The sequence below is a fragment of the Stegodyphus dumicola genome, chromosome X1, assembly GCF_044657685.1.
Source record: "Stegodyphus dumicola isolate Sdum_Otavi_A_Nest chromosome X1, ASM4465768v1".
NCBI lineage: Eukaryota > Metazoa > Arthropoda > Arachnida > Araneae > Eresidae > Stegodyphus > Stegodyphus dumicola.
The window spans coordinates 224,125,805-224,144,242 of NC_140780.1; positions in this window are offsets into that span (position 1 = coordinate 224,125,805).

The window sequence follows — 18,438 nt, forward strand, 5'->3', positions numbered from 1 at the left end:
CTGTATATATATCATTTTTACTTCGCATAAAGCTATGAAGCTAGATAGAGGAAAGTAGCAGATGTAAACAATAAGGTATAACTTTGGTTAAAATATAAAAATGTAATATAATGTAACAATAGTAATGTAATAAAAATGAAACATATTTTGTAGGTGAAAACTATAAAAATCCTTTTGCATGATTCAACTATTTACAGCGTTTCTCATACTATGATCTGCGGACCACAACCGGTCTTGAAGCCTGCCCTTGTGGTCCTTCTAAACTGACAAAAATATCCTGTTATTTGTAAACGGAATTAAGTTTTTACATCATTTCTTGCTGATAAAATGTCACTAAATAACTGGCATGTATTTAAGATGCAATTAACTAAATCTTTGTATACAAGTCTTTAACGTTTGGTTCTCATTGCATTATTAACAACAAATTAAAGAGGTTAGTTTATTTGGAAACTCATATTCCAAATGCCAAATATAACTAATCTCCATGGCTTCTTGATCCTTTCCTATGAGACTTTGAAAATAGCAATCTTTCATTGAATGAAAGATAACAGTTAACTGAACTCTGTAATGGCACCAGACATAAAATGAAGTTCCAAGGACCTCATTAGCAGTGCAAATGCAATCCGGTAAACTATACAATGGTGTATTAAAAATTATGTTTCAGTTTGCTTCTACGCATCTGTCTAAAAAGAGATTTTCATCACTAACTCAAATAAATACAAAGGCCAAAGATCGACATGATATATGAGCCAATCTCAGACTAAAACTCAACAGCAGAACAGCTATGCAGGGATCGGCAGTCTAATTCATGTTATTAATGTGAGAACCAGCTTTCAATTAATTTATAGTGACTATGGTAAAGATCATCCAATCTCGAATAACCTTGAATTATTAAAAACTAATGTTTCATCCATTAGCTGGATTACTATCAATATAAAATTAAAGTAATTTTAATTAATTTGTAGAGTCTATTAGGTTATTTCGAAAGCAGGAGAGATGAAAAATGAGCAATGCCCTCGTCGAGACTCGAACAACGGACCTCTCGAATACGCGCCGAGTGTGCTGACCATTACACCACGAAAGCACGCTAAGAAGGTGGAAGAAATTTATTTTTAAAATCTGAACATACTAGTATTATCATATGATAACAAATAATTTAAATTTATAAAAGTTGTTTCTATTGAAAAAAAGTTTGAGAAAGGCCGATTTACAGCATAAGGAAAGTAAGTATTAAATGAACTTTTGCTGTTTGAATAACAGTTTTCATAACAATTGTTAAAAATGAAAAAAAGAAGTTGAGCTTTATAGCTTTAATCTAGCTTAATTATTTATTAGCATAGTTTTCAAACGTACATTGACGTTTAATGAAAGTATACATTTCTAGGAAAAATAACCGTAAAGCAATTTGATTACTTTAATCCCAAAATAATCAGAAGCTATTAGGCCAATTTACCGAGGTTTTAATTCGTAAAAGTAAAAGATGCTTTGTCATTAAAATGTACCACTATGATAAAAATGTAATTTGTCTGAGCACAGTTGAATTAATTAAAACTAATAAAATTTTAAAATCCTTCTATTTTGTACATAACACGATAACTGTATTGCGATATTGTGGGAAAACATGAAAGAAATTCCTCTCTTCCCTAGTTTCTTCAGATATTTTCATTTTCAAATGGGCATACTAGGATTTTATTGCGTTCCTTATATTTTACGGACTGGGCATTTTCTTTGACATCGATTTAAATTTGTATATAGGGTATGGCTCTTTCTTAAATCATTTAATTTGTTAGCTATGTCATGTTCTAGAAAATTTTTCATCCTAACATGCTCCTTTACCAGTTTCGCTTTGGTCGATAACGGCTTTATTATTCATTCGTTAACAATGTAATTGTTAATGTTTTTGCCTTGTTTAGTGAGTTTTCTCTGTTAGAATAAAATTGGGTATCGAAAAAGTTTGAAATACTGAATACAAAATACCTAATATAAGGACAAGCAACTATTTTCATGTACACTGATGCAAATCTGAACTTCAGAGTTCTGACGTATACTTTGATTTTACTCGAATGAAAATCCTTAAATTTCGGGGACTGGAAAAAATTCTGCAGAGCTTATAAGGTATTTCTTCCGCTTCCCTAGCGTGCCTTCGTGGTGTAATGGTTCTGCACGCTGGGCCGGTATTTCAGAGCTCCGTGGTTCGATTCCCGGCGAAGGCGATTACTCATTTTTCATCTTGCCTGCTTCCAAAAAAATCCTAATGACTCTATAAGCTTGGATCATGAATGTTTCAATATTAATTTTTCAGCATTTTAAAGACCATGGTAATGAATTTTTTAAAAATAAAATCAATAATCTAACATATTTTTCTTTGTTTGGTAATAATATGTATATGACTTGAAAAAGTTATTTTTTCTTCACTTCTATCTACATTAGCACGTATTGTGTATGATAATTAGAGCTGAGAGAACTAATTCTTGAATGTTTTATTTTTGAAACATGTAACTAAAATTTTCTACATATCTGCTGCCAATCAGCACAAAATGCTGCAATTTATTCAGAAATGCAGTAAACAGTAATTATAATTGCTTCCGCTTTTTCCGCATAATTTTGATACCTTACAGAGGATAAATAAGATTTATTTCATTAGTGATAATTTATAAATTTCTAAGGTTCAAGCTAAAATATTTTTTCCGAAAATTTTGACTAAAATGTCGGGCTGATCGTTAAAGTGTCCTTACAAATTTATTAAACTGTAGTAAGCTCAGCACGTGCCTTTTATTCCCCCCCCCCCAATGGAGAACTGCAGCCGTTAATAGGCTTTGGCCACTACTGCGGCCGGAAGCGGTGGTCTTATTACACTCATTTCCATAAATTAAGGATAATTCGGAGTCACGCGGAAATCGAACTCTAAAATAAATATATCCCCTATAAAATCACTACACACATCTTCAAGAATCATATGTAAATTTAAGGAAGTAACCAGATGACACCGATGGTACGTCACTATGACGAGAGTGTAAGAGAGTGATATATAAGGAATACAGGCAAAGTAGTAAAATTGTTCGCAGGCGCTTTATAAGCATTTCAGTGCAATAACCGAATAGTTATGACATAAAGGACGCATTTGGATGATTTTTTACGTGGTAAAATTATCGGCAGTCTGGAATGTGGGCGTACCCAACTGGAAGTATCAGACGAACTTGGGATTGTCCAGAGCGTCATCTCCAGGCTTTGGCAACTATTCCAAGATGGTGGTAATATGAGTAGACGTTACAGCACAGGTCGCCCCAGAGTTACAACGCCGAATGAGGACCGGTATTTGGCAGTTACTGCCAAAAGAAACAGGCGGAGCACAGCCTCAGACCTGTCTCGTCAGCTCTCTTCAGCCACTGGTACGACAATTTCAAGGCAGACCGTGTACAGACGCTTAGGGCAGATTGGTATATATGCTCGTAGACCTGTCAGATGCGTTTCACTTACTGCAACTCACTGTCGCCTGCGGTTAGCCTGGAGTAGAGAGCATGCATTGTGGACACCGCAACAGTGGGCTTGTGTGATGTTTTCCGACGAGTCCAGGTTTAGCTTGCAGTCTGATTCTCGCCGGACTTTCATATGGAGAGCTCCAGGGACCCGTTACCACCAAGAAAACATCATTGAACGACACCGTTACGGTGGTGCAGGAGTGCTCGTTTGGGGTGGAATTATTCTGGGTTCCAGAACTGATCTGCATGTTCAAATTGGAACCATGACAAGCCAAATCTATCGGGACGTCATTCTGGAACAACATGTACGTTTGTTTCGAGGCGCCATGGGCGCACAATTTGTGTTTATTGATGACACCGCCCGTCCTCACCGTGCAATCATCGTAAGCTAATGCCTTCAATCGGAGGATATCACCCGTATGGACTGGCCAGCATTCTCACCAGACTTGAATCCAGTAGAGCACGTGTGGGATATGCTTGGCCGACGAGTTGCAACCCGTGAATCTCTTCCTACATGTCTACCGGAACTTCGGAGAGCATTGCTTTTTGAGTGGTGTAATATCCCCTAAGATCAGATCGATAATTTGATACTCAGCATGCCTAGGCGTTGTATGGACTGTATTGCATCGTCTGGGAGACATACAATGTATTAAGAATCATACCAACCATGTAATATTTTTTTTTTTTTTTTTTTTTGTAAATAGGTTTTTTTTTTTTTTATTATTTGCTCCAGGGAGAAAAAATCGCTATTTTTTTTTAATAATATCAAACATATAGCATCTTTTTTTGCTCTTTACCTTTTGTTTAATAAATAAGCTTTACAAATAAGTCACATTTGTTTTGCTTCTAACTCTTCCTTTGCCTGATTTTGCATTATCCTTAATTTATGGACATGAGTGTATTATGGAAGCACCTAATAAGTAGGCCACCGTTGCCTTCTATGAAGGGATGAGCAAATTACATCCACACCTTCTGCGAAATTCGAACCCAGGCTCTTCGGTATAGCAACCAGAATCACTAACTACTTTCCTTCTGGATAGCGTTTCTTGTTATAAAATGTGACTAATATGCATATATAAGTAAGGATGTAACTGTTGTAAAGTTGATTAAGACAAAATTATGTACTTTATGGAAAGCAAATAATATAAACTTTAAGTGACGCAATTTGTTTTAATAAAAGCCTAGGTTCCAAATTAATGAAGAAAAGAAAATGCAAAAAGAAAGAATAGTTTTGATATACCCCTGGGTCGACATCAAAGAGCAGACAAAGTATGAAGAAAACCAGACGCTTTTCTGATTACATTGCTGCATAATTTTTTCCATTAATTAAAAAAAGGGGCTGCCGTTAACTGTGCTTATCGAAAAACTTAATAAAACTAGAATTCCAAAAAATTTTATTATGATGCTCAACAACAAAGTTGCACATTAGGTCTTTTTAAAATTTTGTAGAGACATTAGGTAACTTTTTGAAAGCCGGAAAGATGAAAAATGAGTAACGCCTTCTCCGGGAATAAAACCACAGAAATACCGAATAAAACCGGAGAAATACCTTATATACTCCCCCTTTTAAAGGCGACTGGGGTTTTAGGGGACACAATCGCCAAATCCTGGGTGCGCAGAATCATCATCCACCACTCTTTTTAGCTCGGGTGCCACTGTAGAGACATTAGGTAATTTTTTTGAAAGCCGGAAAGATGAAAAATTAGCAACGACTTCGCCGGGAATCGAACCACGGACCTCTGGATACGCGCCAAGTATGCAGACCACTTCACTACGAAGGCACCCTAAGAAGGCGGGAGAAATACCTTATAATTTTATGGTACGTTAATTCTGCTAAGGAAATATATGTGCTAGATGTGTAACATATATTGTTAATATGTAAATCACTAGCCTCCGTGAGCTCTTTTACTTACAAATGGGCCAGTTTCTTATTTCAAAGCCTTATATGGTGAAGAAGTTATAAAGGCTTATAAGATGAAAACTGTCATCTTCTGCACTCAACTCATCTATTTTTTTTTTTTTTTTTTTTTTTTTTTTTGTGTGTGTGTGTGTGTGTATGTGTGTGTGTCTTTTCCTAATACTATTTGCCAGTAATTACTTAAAGTAAATTAAATATTTTATTGAAGTATTTTTTATCAACCATCTCTTTCGGTGCTAGAAGACTACTCAACATTTTACATCTTAAAAAGCGTTTTATTACTAAAAATGCTGCTGGACATGTTATATCTAACGTTTCTTTTTTCAGATTTTTTACAATTAAAACATCTTTTATTAAAAGTAAATATAACATTCTTAATTCATGTTCACAAAATCTTAATTTATCTCAGCTATCAAAAAATTTTTATTGTACTACCAAACTGCTTTCTTTCATTTCCTCATTTACTTTTTCATGTTTATTGATTAAATATGACGATTATTTGAAGATCCAACATACCTTCGGTTTTTATTAAATTTGTAAATAATGCTATAAAAATTTATCTTTTGAAATGAAAATAATGTTTTTTTTATGGTATTACATTGAAATACAGTAGGTGTCGCTTCTCGCAAATTATGTATATTTTTTAATGCTTCCATTTAAATAGGTAATTTTTGTTTCTGCAACTTTAGTACAGTCACAACCTATCTTATTTTTGTTATTTGTAGCAGCAAATAGACGGCTTTAAAATAGAATTCTTTTTTCGTTTTTGTTTCTTATATCCTTATTTCTGAATTATATATATGTATGTGTGTGCATTTCCGAGTGCATACGAATATGATGGAGCTTCCATTACGCTTAACTTTTAAAAATTGGACAAAATTCTTGGCACAGGGATGTGAAATAATTCCAAGTTAATAAGCATTTATTTTGCAAAATTGTTAAAGAAAGTCATTTTTCTCTCTCGGACAACGAATTTTAGCTCAGATGGTGAATTTTTTCAACAAAGGATGAATCAGACAAAACCTTTAAAAACAAGTTGTCAGAGGGTGAAATGGCACGATTTTGAGTAGAGGATGAAAGAGAAAAGGATGAATCATCAGTAAAGGATGAGATTGAGATGATACTTTAGAAGTAAATATTATAATGAGAAACTCATTCATAATATCTACAAGCTTTGTAAATTTCGCAGATTACAAATCACGTGAAATAGATGTACTCTAAATTACGTTAATAGAGATATTATGGAAAGAATAAAACAAAGGTAACAAGAACTTTTAAGAATACTCATATATTACTCCGATCACTTAGTGAAGCAACGTACTTTTTTAGTTTAAAGATCTTAGGATGCATTGAACGGCAACAGATCTAAGAGCTGGTAATTTAAAAGGCCGAAGAGAAAATAAATTTGTTATTATTATTATGTAATGTAAGGTAACGGTGGTAGAAAGAAAAGCAACTAAGCTATGTTTTTCCTAACGTTTTCAAAAACTGATAATTTCGGGATAAAATTTGTTATGCTACATAACTCAGTTACATTTTTTCAGAAAAGAAGTAACATTACCTTCTAAGTAAGTGTTTTTCACTGAAAGGGGAGAAAAAATTAACTAACTGCCGTTTGAAAATCTATTGATAGTATTGTAAGCTTAATTGCTTAAGGAATTTGATGCAAGATGCGATAAATCAATTAGGGAAAAAGGTCTGACGAATAATGCAGTGAAAGTCTTTGCATTGTGTTCTCATTTATCTCCAACAATATACAATTGCATTTTAGGTGCATGTTTTGACCAATCGATTGCTAAATTAATAACTTTTTTTGTGTATCTTTAGCTTTATGTGCTCGAAAAGGTAACATGCGAGTATCCAGCGCATTTCTATTATAATGATCACAAGAGATCCAACAAGCCATTTGCGTAATTATGAGAACAATATGTTATTTTATTTAGTTTCTTATAGCCAATAAATTAGAAATTTGTACAGATGCACAAATTTTTAATTTAATTCAAATTTTAATGCACGTAGTATATAATATATGATATCATATGAGGTGCATTAACAGCTGTATCTATTAAGGTATTTGAATTATTTTCCTTTGTTAACAACTACAGTTTGTCGTGATTAAAATCATTACTCTGAAATCAGAGATAAAAATAATAATTTGAAAAGAAAATCATATAAATTCTAATGAAGAGAAACCAGTTTTCATTAGAAAGTTCCTCAAGATCATCTCTCATATCGAAATCCTTTTTGAAGTTCTCCGATCTCTTTCATCACCTGTTTCATTAGCGAATACATTATGCTTGGCATTCCTAAAGTGCATTGTAAGTGCACTGCAGCCTGAAAGTCGTCCTCTCGTTGAGATTTGATTCATGAGTTTAAAACGCGGAACGGATATTCATGACTCTCCTCTCTATCTAAAGCACGCATTATTGCCCATTTTGATTCGACTCAGAGCCGGTTTCAGTCACGAGCATGAGTGGTTTCCATGCAGTTCCTTGAAAGAATATTTTAATAATAGAAACATAAATTAGATTTTACCGGATATTTCAGTAACTGTACCCTGGCAACTTATGTCCTGTAAATTCATTTCTTTCTCAAAAGCTGATAATTAGTTGACGTTTCATATTCCAAAAGCATTCACACATTTACATTTCTAAAAAACAAACGCTACAGAAAATTTATACGATGTAAGGGCAGAAAATAAATATGACGTTGCATGAGTATAATGCTCAAATTTCATAACAATACAGATAATTATGTCTTTCTTTAACCTTGACGAGAGTTTAGGGTTACACATAAAACCATTGAAGTAAAAACAAAGTGAATCGTCATGTAAAATTTACAGACACCCTGTGCTTCTTATCCTCCGCGAACAGGCTCCTCATGTATATTCAAAAATTCATAGGATGGGCTAATTCTAATGTGTTATGCTTTATATCGTACTAAAAATCATTCTAATATCTGATTTTTAACACAGTGAAACTTCTGAAGCTGTAATAATCTAATTTAAAAATTAGCTTGGTTAATAGTATTGCAAATTAGTAATATACCATCAACGGTAATAAAAAAGCAATACATTTGTGTGACTTTTATAAACTCCCACTTTTCATGCTGTTTCACGAATTTTAAAGTGTTTCTGTGTGTTTTTCTGGGTATTTGATCAATCAAGAAAATCCCATAAATTCTGTTACTAAGAAGTTACCGGCATAATTTTAGTCTCCTTTTCGATATGCTTGTGAGTTGCATTGGATTTTATCTTTCCTTAAATCGAAATGAGAAGTAGGTAGCTTTGTTCTCTTGCTTTAATCATAAATATTTACCCGTACCTTTCAAAATACACGAAATGAATTCCAAAATACAACCAAGAAATAAGCAGCTTGTTTATTATTTTAATTTCCAGTCATTTAATTATTACAGTTAACGATGTTTTTTTTCATGATTTTTTTTTATATTAGTTATTTATTTACCAAAGCCACAACTGTTTATGGAGTGAGTAATAACATAGTAGGTATAGTAAGTAACATATAGTAGGTATAGTAAGTAACATACAGTAATCAGATATAAAAGTGATTCTATTAGATAACCAGGATATAAAAGTGCTAACAGGAATTAAATTTGACTAATAAGCGGTAGCCTAAGTGAATAATTTTAAAATGTGAAGTGTCAGAGATGGAGCAGTATTCAACTATACAGTCAACTTATGTATCTAATGCTAAAATTAAGCCGCGAAACAATTATCGCTTTTCTGTAATTTCGTTTGTAAAGTTTTCCTGTTGCTTCCTTTGCCTTTTGTTATTCTAAAAATCCTAAAATTAAGGTAAAGAAATAAACTAAGGTTACTAAGCAAGCAAAACTTGTGAATGCTAGAAAACTGAGGTGTAAGAAAGATATTTTTTATAAAAATTGTCAACGATGCTTTAGTAAGGAAAATAAGGTTAAAACTATCAGTTAATATTACTCCAGAAATTTTGTGAAAAATTCCTGATCCTCTTCCGCAAAGATCATATTTTAAGGATCATTGGAACATGGAATGATCTGTCGAAAGGGAGTTGAGATTTTCTCTGTTCTCAGAAACACCGTCTTTAGGGGCGGTCTTATGATTGATGATTTCAGTCCGGTGTCCGAATAAGGGATACCCTACATGGGACTCAATGAGCCTTTAATAGCAGGACCGCAGGCGCCGGTACTCTTCTGGCTGTCTCCTGACTAGAAGGTGGTGAAAAGAGAGATTTACAAAAAAACTCATTAGAGACAAAAATTTATTTCACTTAAAAAATTCTGCAGGAATTGGGAAGTAATTTTGTCCGCTAAGCTAGAGACTTCATATAATTTTTCCTTTGAGAACACATTTGTATTAGAGGTCTAATTTCAGGTGAAGGGAATTTAAAATAAAAATTTGCTTCATGAATAATAACGATAATATTTGTATCTTAAGTAGATGCGTATTTTAAAGAATTTATCATAACAATACTGAAAATTCGTCTTACTTCCGTGATGCATACGTATACATATCTGTCTAAACCAAAAAAAAATAAAAAAGAGTAATCAATGCAATTAAAACAATGAATTATGCTTTAGTTGCGCTAAAAGCTCCAATAACCTGTGAACGAATACAGAAACCATGGATATTCATTTATGGATACAGAAAAAACTAACATAGATTTTTCATTATTGATCAGTTAAAAGACAATACTATTTTCTTAATGATATGAGCAAGTTCACACTAAAAATAACGAATGATGACTTCTAAGTAATGCCAAAATTTGAGACATTATAATAAAATCCATAAACCATTACGTATGTCATCAAAAATGAGAAAACAAAATTCAGATACTGTAATACTTTTAAGAAGCACAAAGCAAGACGATAAGATTCTGTTAGTCCTTAGAAGTATAAATTGCTTAAACAAGTTCTTTTCAAGTATCCGTTCCTTTTAACCCTTACCACTAATTTTATGAAAATAGTCAAAATATAAGATCGTCAAGAAAAGATAAAAAACTGAGATATATATAAAAATGCAAACTGATCATTTTGGCTAACAAAACAAGACTCATACATGACAGCAAAAAATTTTGATCTGGTCTCTACGCTAAGTGTATAAGTATAGTTTGAGATTAGAAAGTAGTTTTGGGCAATATTGCGTTATTTATTAGGAATTAGTTTTGCTTAGATGTGTGATCATATACCGTGTTTACTCGCGTAATTGTCGTATTTTTTTTGCCAATTTTTTATTGTAAAAGTCTAGGTGCGACTATTATGAGGAGGAAATCTACTACACAATATTTTACATGTTTGACAATTTTTTCTGCTTCAAAATGGGGATGGGATAATTACGTGAGGGCGACTATCAAGCGAGTAAAAACGGTATACCTCCCTGCCCCCACAATCAGATCAGAAAACCTATACCAAGGGCACATGGTTAAATGTAACTATGATTATATAAAATTTAACATAAAGGTTCTAAAGGAATCTCAGCAAAACAGGTAGAGTACTCAAACCTTTACAATTCATGATTGAATTCAACTTGCTCATTCTATTATCTTAATAATGCGAAACATGTCATTCATGCCTATCTCATTCTAAATTCTTGTTTTGCTAAAAAAAAAAAAAAAAAAAAAAAAAAAAAAAAAAAAAAAATCAGCGCATTTTTATCAACATAGAATATATTGTTGAAAATTATCCACAATTATAAACTCCATTGCACTAGCGCATTTGAGGCTGATAATAAATGAACATTTTTGAAACTTCAAGGTAAAAATGTTTTTATTATGCTTGAATTCACTAACATTTAACAAGCAAATTATAAAGCGTGTATATATGATGCGGCAAAATAGGCATTCCCTATATAACAATTGCTCAGATGCTCACAAGTTGAAATTTCTTGAAACTGCTATTACATTACTTTGTTCAAATGAATATTTAATATTTTTTTTATATAAATTCAGGTTTTCATGAAAAATAGTTGAAGGATGTCTTCTACTTAAATGAATGAGTAAGTTCAGATGCCAGTTCCATTTTCTGAATGATATTAATTACAGTTATCAAAAATCGATCTGAACGATAGCATTACAAGTATCAAAATTATGTTTAAAAATTGTTGCATCAAGATAAGTTTCTGTTGCATCACTAGTTATTTATAACGACTTTTTTTAATCGAACAATATGGATAATTATTTCATTTAATCAATATAACTGATATTTTATTGTGAGAACAATGTTGATACGGGGTTATAAAGAAGATGCGAGTTCAAGAGGAGAACAAAATAATATGCGTTTGTAAATAAACAGGTTCTTTTCTGCTATTACCCGATTTAAATGTATTGATTGCATAAAAAGAGTTCAAATTAATCTATCAAAATTGTTGGCTCTGAATGATAGTACGAAATTATTTTTAGAACAATCCATATTGTATACTTGCTAAGAAATAACCAGGATTAAAATAATAAAAAATGTTCCCTCTTCATTTCCACAGAGATCTTGCAGTAAACAAGGCTATCTAAATATTAAAGTAAATACCGAAACGAAAGGAAACATACTTAGTAAAAACATATTATACTAACATTTGAGGCGAGTATTAAAAATTGTATACTGAATGCTGTATTGAAGTTTAATAAGAATAAAAGGAAAAGAAACGCTTTCAGAAAATACCGAAGTTTAAGCCTGATATTAGACATTTATCTTCACAATGCGTCTACAAACGATGTGCGGAAATTACAAACGGTTCATCACTGTCTTCTGGACTTTCCTCCGACTGGACACGCGACCTCAAAAAGACCGTCCATTGGATCCCATTGTCCAGCATCTACTGTTGCATTATTCTCCTTTTCATACGACCTCATCCCCAACTGAGCGCTAACGGTTATTGCCGACCTTACGCATCCCCAGGGTCAGGCTGTCTGGCAAACACCACTAGCCACACATCTCTCCTAAATGTTCCCCGAGGACCTCGGAAGTGTGATTAATTTCTACCATTCTGAGCTGGATCAAGGATGCTAAGTGCCTTTCGCTCAGGCAGACCTAATAAGAACCTGAATCTGGGTGTAGCTTTGATTTAGTGCTAAGCAAACCTACTGTTCGCGTCACTCAATGCGACAGACGTCCCGTTTAATCGGACATTATGCACCAGGAAATGATAACATCTGTTGTCCGATGTTTTTGTCAGAGAACTCCTGGAAAATTATTTTTCTAGCGAGAATTTTTCAGTTTCTCAAAGAATCCAAAACCGCTGAAATGAAGAAATCTTCACGAAACATCCGTTTGTTAAGGTTACGACCATGTTATTTATGGTTCGCGTTCTTGTATTTGTAACGGATTTCCTTCTCCAGAGGAATAACGAAATTTTCACTGAAGTGCATTTTACTTGCTGCATCTGTTATTTTCTATTTTTTGCACTTAAAAGCCTACCGTATAACTGAAATTTGCGGGGTAAATTCTTTCTAACCGAAAGAACGGGAAAAAAATAGCATCGAATTAATGAGTCTGAAAACTAATTTATGGTCCAGTTTTTAAGCATTTTTTTCATCGTTTCAATTTGTAGATATAATTATGTATTTTGTAACAAAAAACAAAAACAAACAAAAAAAAATCTCAGTGTATTTCGTGCAAAAATAGTGGAGTGTGAAATCTCTGTCCAGGAATGACTTTCAAGTATCTACATTCATAAGGTGCTACCTCATTTCCCTAAGATCTCGCGATTTAAGTGGTAGCACATGCAGCTAACATTGGAAAATCCGTGGTTCGCGTCTCGGCGAAGGCGTAGTCAATTTTTCCTCTTTCGCACTCCAAACGTTTTAACAGGTCTTTGCAATGAATGTGGTGGACGACACTCGTGATTCTCCCTAATTGCTCTTTAAGTAGAGAGAATGTAAGGAATTTTCACAGTGCCTCATGCAGGCTTTTTTAGTATAAATTATAGCTAGCTCTAGAAGATCAATGGCTCCAACCCCAGAGATTATAGAGTTGGTTTTTCGCTTTCTTCGTTCAAAAAAAGGAATCCATTGTGTCTATGTGTTCATCGATGAATTATATACATTGAAAATTTGTTTTATAGTAAAAGATTTCTCCAAATAGAACAGATTACAAAGCCTAGAAAGGAAACATTCAAAATTTCAATAAATTATCAACAAAAATCAAAGCATACATATTTCTTAAATTCGTATTTACTTAGCTTTATAGTAATGTGAGTATTTTTTTTCCATTGTTAATTTCATGGAGGTAGGAAGTAAGAAGAGAGGCTTTAACTGGTTGTCCCCATGCATTTTTTTGAACCAGTGGCGATCCCCTCGTGGAGATCAAAACATTCAGTGACTTAGCATTAAGATCAACGGCTTTTGACATGTTCGGATGTAAACATTTTTGTAATTACGTCGTAAATATATGTATAAATGTACATATTTTCTTTTTCTACAATATTTCAGAGTCCTATGTCTTTGAAATGAATACTTTTTTAACAGCATTTCATTCTGAAAATTAAATGCTATACTTTTCCCAGAACAGTTTAATTTGAATGAAATATTTTCACAAGTTTTCGTTAATTACATTAGAGAAAAATTTTAAGGTAATTCGATTTTATTCGGTTAAGGATTACAAAAATTAATATCAAAGTTTATTATATTATTAATGTTAAAATTATACATTATTTCTTTTCTGTTTACAGAAGTTCTTCTTAAAATACTTTCTCAAGTATGAGATGATTTTTTAGCTTCTCGGGAATTTTTTAAATCGAAAATATGAGTCAGTTAATCATTTATACTTTGTTCGGTTCATTTCAAATTAGAGCACCTTTTATTTTAATAGTGAAATACGTTAAATATTAATGCTGATTAAAATGTACTTAACTTTCAATGAATATTTCTGAAAGTGAATGAAAAAGTTTTTTTTTTTTTTTTTTTTTTTTTTTTTTTTAATATTATTTAAAACTTGTAACTGAGTTATAATAAAATGTAAGGAAATAATTCGTTTAACACTTATCAGATTTTCCTTTACTCTTAATTTCAACTATACATATTCTAAAAACTCTTCTTTACTACTTTCTTAAGTACGCATTTCATAGAATTTGCTTTACAATATAGGATCTGACTCTTTTTGGCCACATAAACTAATCTGGATTCTACTAATCTACCTGACGACTTCTCGCACAGGAGTGAAGTAATACCAGCACAGAAGAATAATAACTATCTATTTCACATTTAAGCATTAACCTCATTATCATCAGATCGCAGTCTTGATTTCCTTACTCTGCAGAATATTACTTCATTTTTTAAAACGGTTAAAACAACTAATTGATCTAAATTCATAAATACCTGAAATTTTCCTGCTGATAGGTAATCCAGAAGGTTACAATAGGCAAAATATATATTTATATACCGATTATTAACATTGATGATACTTTTTTCACGACATTAATATTTGGATGACAAAAATGTATTTTATTTAAAACATTTTGGCGTTTGGAACATAAAATAAAAGTAGCGAATACTCTATCAAGGGTATCGAAAATACAATTTTAAATGTATCGAAACGTATTTCCCGTTCTTTCATTACTTTCATAACATTTTTGCTAAAATCTATATTTTTTATCCAACAGCTTAGAATTTCATAAAACACATTAATAATCGAAATCGTTGTTGCAAGTTATCGAAGTAATCAAGATGTGATTTTTGCGTAAATGTCACTAAACTCTATTCTATCCAACAATGAATGTTTCTTTTATGCGGAAGTCTCCCGCTTTTCTATTTGTATGAAGCTGTCGTGTGTGAAAATGCTATAAAAGAGCTGTCAAAGAAGCTCTGCATATGAGCAAAAAAACACCCCATCTGGAGACCAAAACCTGGGAGCACTGCTTCAGTCGTATTGCGAGGTTGGCTTCTCCTGCATGGTTCTTACCTCCATGGTAAATATTCATGCAACTAAAACGAAATGCTGTTAATTTTTATGCTGTGCTTTTCCAACTTCATGACATGAATTTGATAGTTTAAAAAGATACTATTGCAAAGAATACAAAAGATTAATTAACATAACTTTTTTGTACATGTTTATATTTATAATAGGATTTAAACGAAAATGAAAACTTAAAAAAGAAATTGCGAAGTTTTTTTTATGCAAAATATAAAAATGAACCACTTTCATTTCTTATGTAAACTATCTTAATCATGTGCTATTCGAAATGCCACATTTCGCGTTGTCTCAGTTCTAATGCGTTTAAATTTATAACTTAAAAATACATGATTTACAACAGAATACTTAAAAATACATAATTTACAACAGAATATTTGAAAATATATAATTTACCACAGAATCAATTGCGAATATAGAGGAAATTCAGCTTGAAATAAATTGGGAGTCTTTCAAGTATGTTATTTGGGGCTGTTGATCACACCCAAAGATGCGTGAATATATTATAGGCAAATCCATAGGTGAGGAAATCTATCTGTGCTCGTACTAGATATAACGGAAATTTTATTTATCACCTGCGAACTTGAAAAATGCATGAAAATATCGACACATATCCTCTATCTCTTTCTGAATTAAGATTGATATTATTAGAGCATAGTTTTACAACATGTTTTGATTCATCGTCTCATCTTCTCAGGGTTTTTTTCTGTTCAGTGGCACGGAAAATTTACGTACATACATACAGCTTAGACTAAGATCACGATAGATTGATGTTTTTGATAATGCTTTTAAAGATACCTGATAGTTTTTGCAACCGAGAAAGTTTTTAAGTGTTTGTTGAAAAAATATTTTAGACTATTTAAATTTTCAAGCATGTTCTTATTGTTCACTTGTTTCTAACCTGTCTACTGCCCATCAGAAGAGCATCTTCTAAGATCTCCAAAGCGCCCATCCCTTATCAGTGTTAGATGTGTTGAAAACCATGCAATAGAGTTTAAACGTTTTATTTACACGACTAATATTGAGATCGGACTTCTTAGAATTACTCAAAAAAAAATTAATAGAATTTTACACACAAATTCCTGTTAATGCCATCAAGATTTTAAATTTCAAATTAAAAACTCGGGCATCTAAAACATTAGTGGAACATTAAAAAGCCCATTTATGTCTAAAGATTTAAACATGCATCGTTAGCAGTTTCGTATTATACATTCAAAAGTATTCTTGTCCTCTCATTAGCTTTAAGTTTTGTAAATGATATAATTAAAAAAAATTGGCGTAATACTACTGAGTATAGAGTATTTATCTTTTACGGCATAACTATCAGTTAAGAGTTCCTGTCTCCAGCAAAGCAATGTTTTTACAATTTTACATGGTGAAACGCGGGGAATAAAATACTTTAAAACACTGAATTCTGAAAAAAAAAATACATAATATTTCATACCTGTCTGCCTCTTTTACAGAGCTGTTTGTTTTTACAGAGCAAATTGCCATATGAACGATTCCAGATTCTAATACAGGAGAAGGAGTGGATGTTCTTAAAAGTATCTATGTGGCACAGGGGTTCTTAAAATACGTCTAGCCGAAAATCTCCTCGAGAGACTGCTGCAGGAGAGACTCTTGAGTTCCTTCCTATAGAGTGTTTAGGATCGAAATTAGGATGGAACTGAACAAACACTATAGTTTCCTACATACTTGCCCAAGACTCTGGCCTGCGACAAGCGCTTTACTTTTCTTCTTGACCATGATGAAATCTTGTATTTGATCTGATTCAGAACAAAAGGATAAGTAACAACAAAAAGAACGAAACAGACTGATTTTTAATTAGTTCTTTCTGTTTTTGTTTTTATTTCCATTACAGCGCTTTATCTGAGCCCAAGTTACCAAGCTGTAAAAGAATTATTTTTTTAAAAAATGCAACTGAAAAAATTTCGGTTAAATCCACAAAAAAAAAGGGAAGAGAACTAATTAAAGCATATCAAAGATTTTGTTCAAAGAAAAACTTGAGAGTGTCTGTTTGAGACTTTAATTTTATTTGATTGGAAAATATATTGTAGAGACATTGTGCTATTTCGAAGCAGGAGAGATGAAAAATGAGCAATGGTCTCGCCAGGACTCGAACCACGGACCTCTCGAATACGCGTCGAGCGTGCTCATCACTATACCACGAAGGCATGCTAAGAAGGCGGGAGAAATACCTTATATATTCCCCCTTTTTAAAAGGCAACTGGGAATTAGGGGCCCAATTGCCAAGCCCTGATGGTGGAGAATCATCATTCACCACTTTAGTTTGGATGCCACTGTAGACACATTAGGTTATTTCGAAGCAAAGAGAGATGAAAAATGAGCAATCCCTTCGCCGGGACTCGAACCACGGGCCTCTCGAATACGCGCCGAGCGTGGTGACCACTACACTACAAAAGCAAGCTAAGAAGACGGGAGAAATACCTTATAATATAATATATATGTAACACATAACTTTTTTTTTATTTTAAAACGAAATCCCAATTTTTTTGTGGTTTGTTTTTTACATTTTCTTTAATTCTTCTGACTTTTGGTTGATTTATTTAAATATATATGGCAATTTTTAAATGTTCTGGTTTTGAATTTAATTTCTTATGGGTGTTTGTGGATTTATATATATTTGAATATTTAATACTTCTAGAAAATAAGTCATTTGTTTTAGTTATAGTAATGATTTCTGCATAAATTATTTAAAAATTTCCTTACAAACATAATATGCCCTCCATTATATGAAAAAGCATGCCGCATAAATTTTGGGCTCTTCTAAAATGTAACATTACGTAAGGAGCAATTTCCTATAGACTTTATGTCCAACATTCTGGTCCCTTTTTCTGTTCTAAATTACTGCCAGGGAATGACAAAAATATTGGTTAAATTCCTGGTAGAAAATGTAAGACTATTGGTAACATTCCTGGTAGAATGTAAGAACAAAGAGGAACATAACTATAAATAGGCAGCTTACGGAAATGTGTGTCAGTCAAGAAAATGTGAGACTGACACGACTTTCGTTGTCTTCTTTAGCTACTAAAATCCCAGATCAGAAGACATGGAGCCTACGAGTAAAGTTTGTAAGAAATGTGCATTTAGCAGTAAACAACTTGTCCTTCACAGATCAAGAAGTTCAAT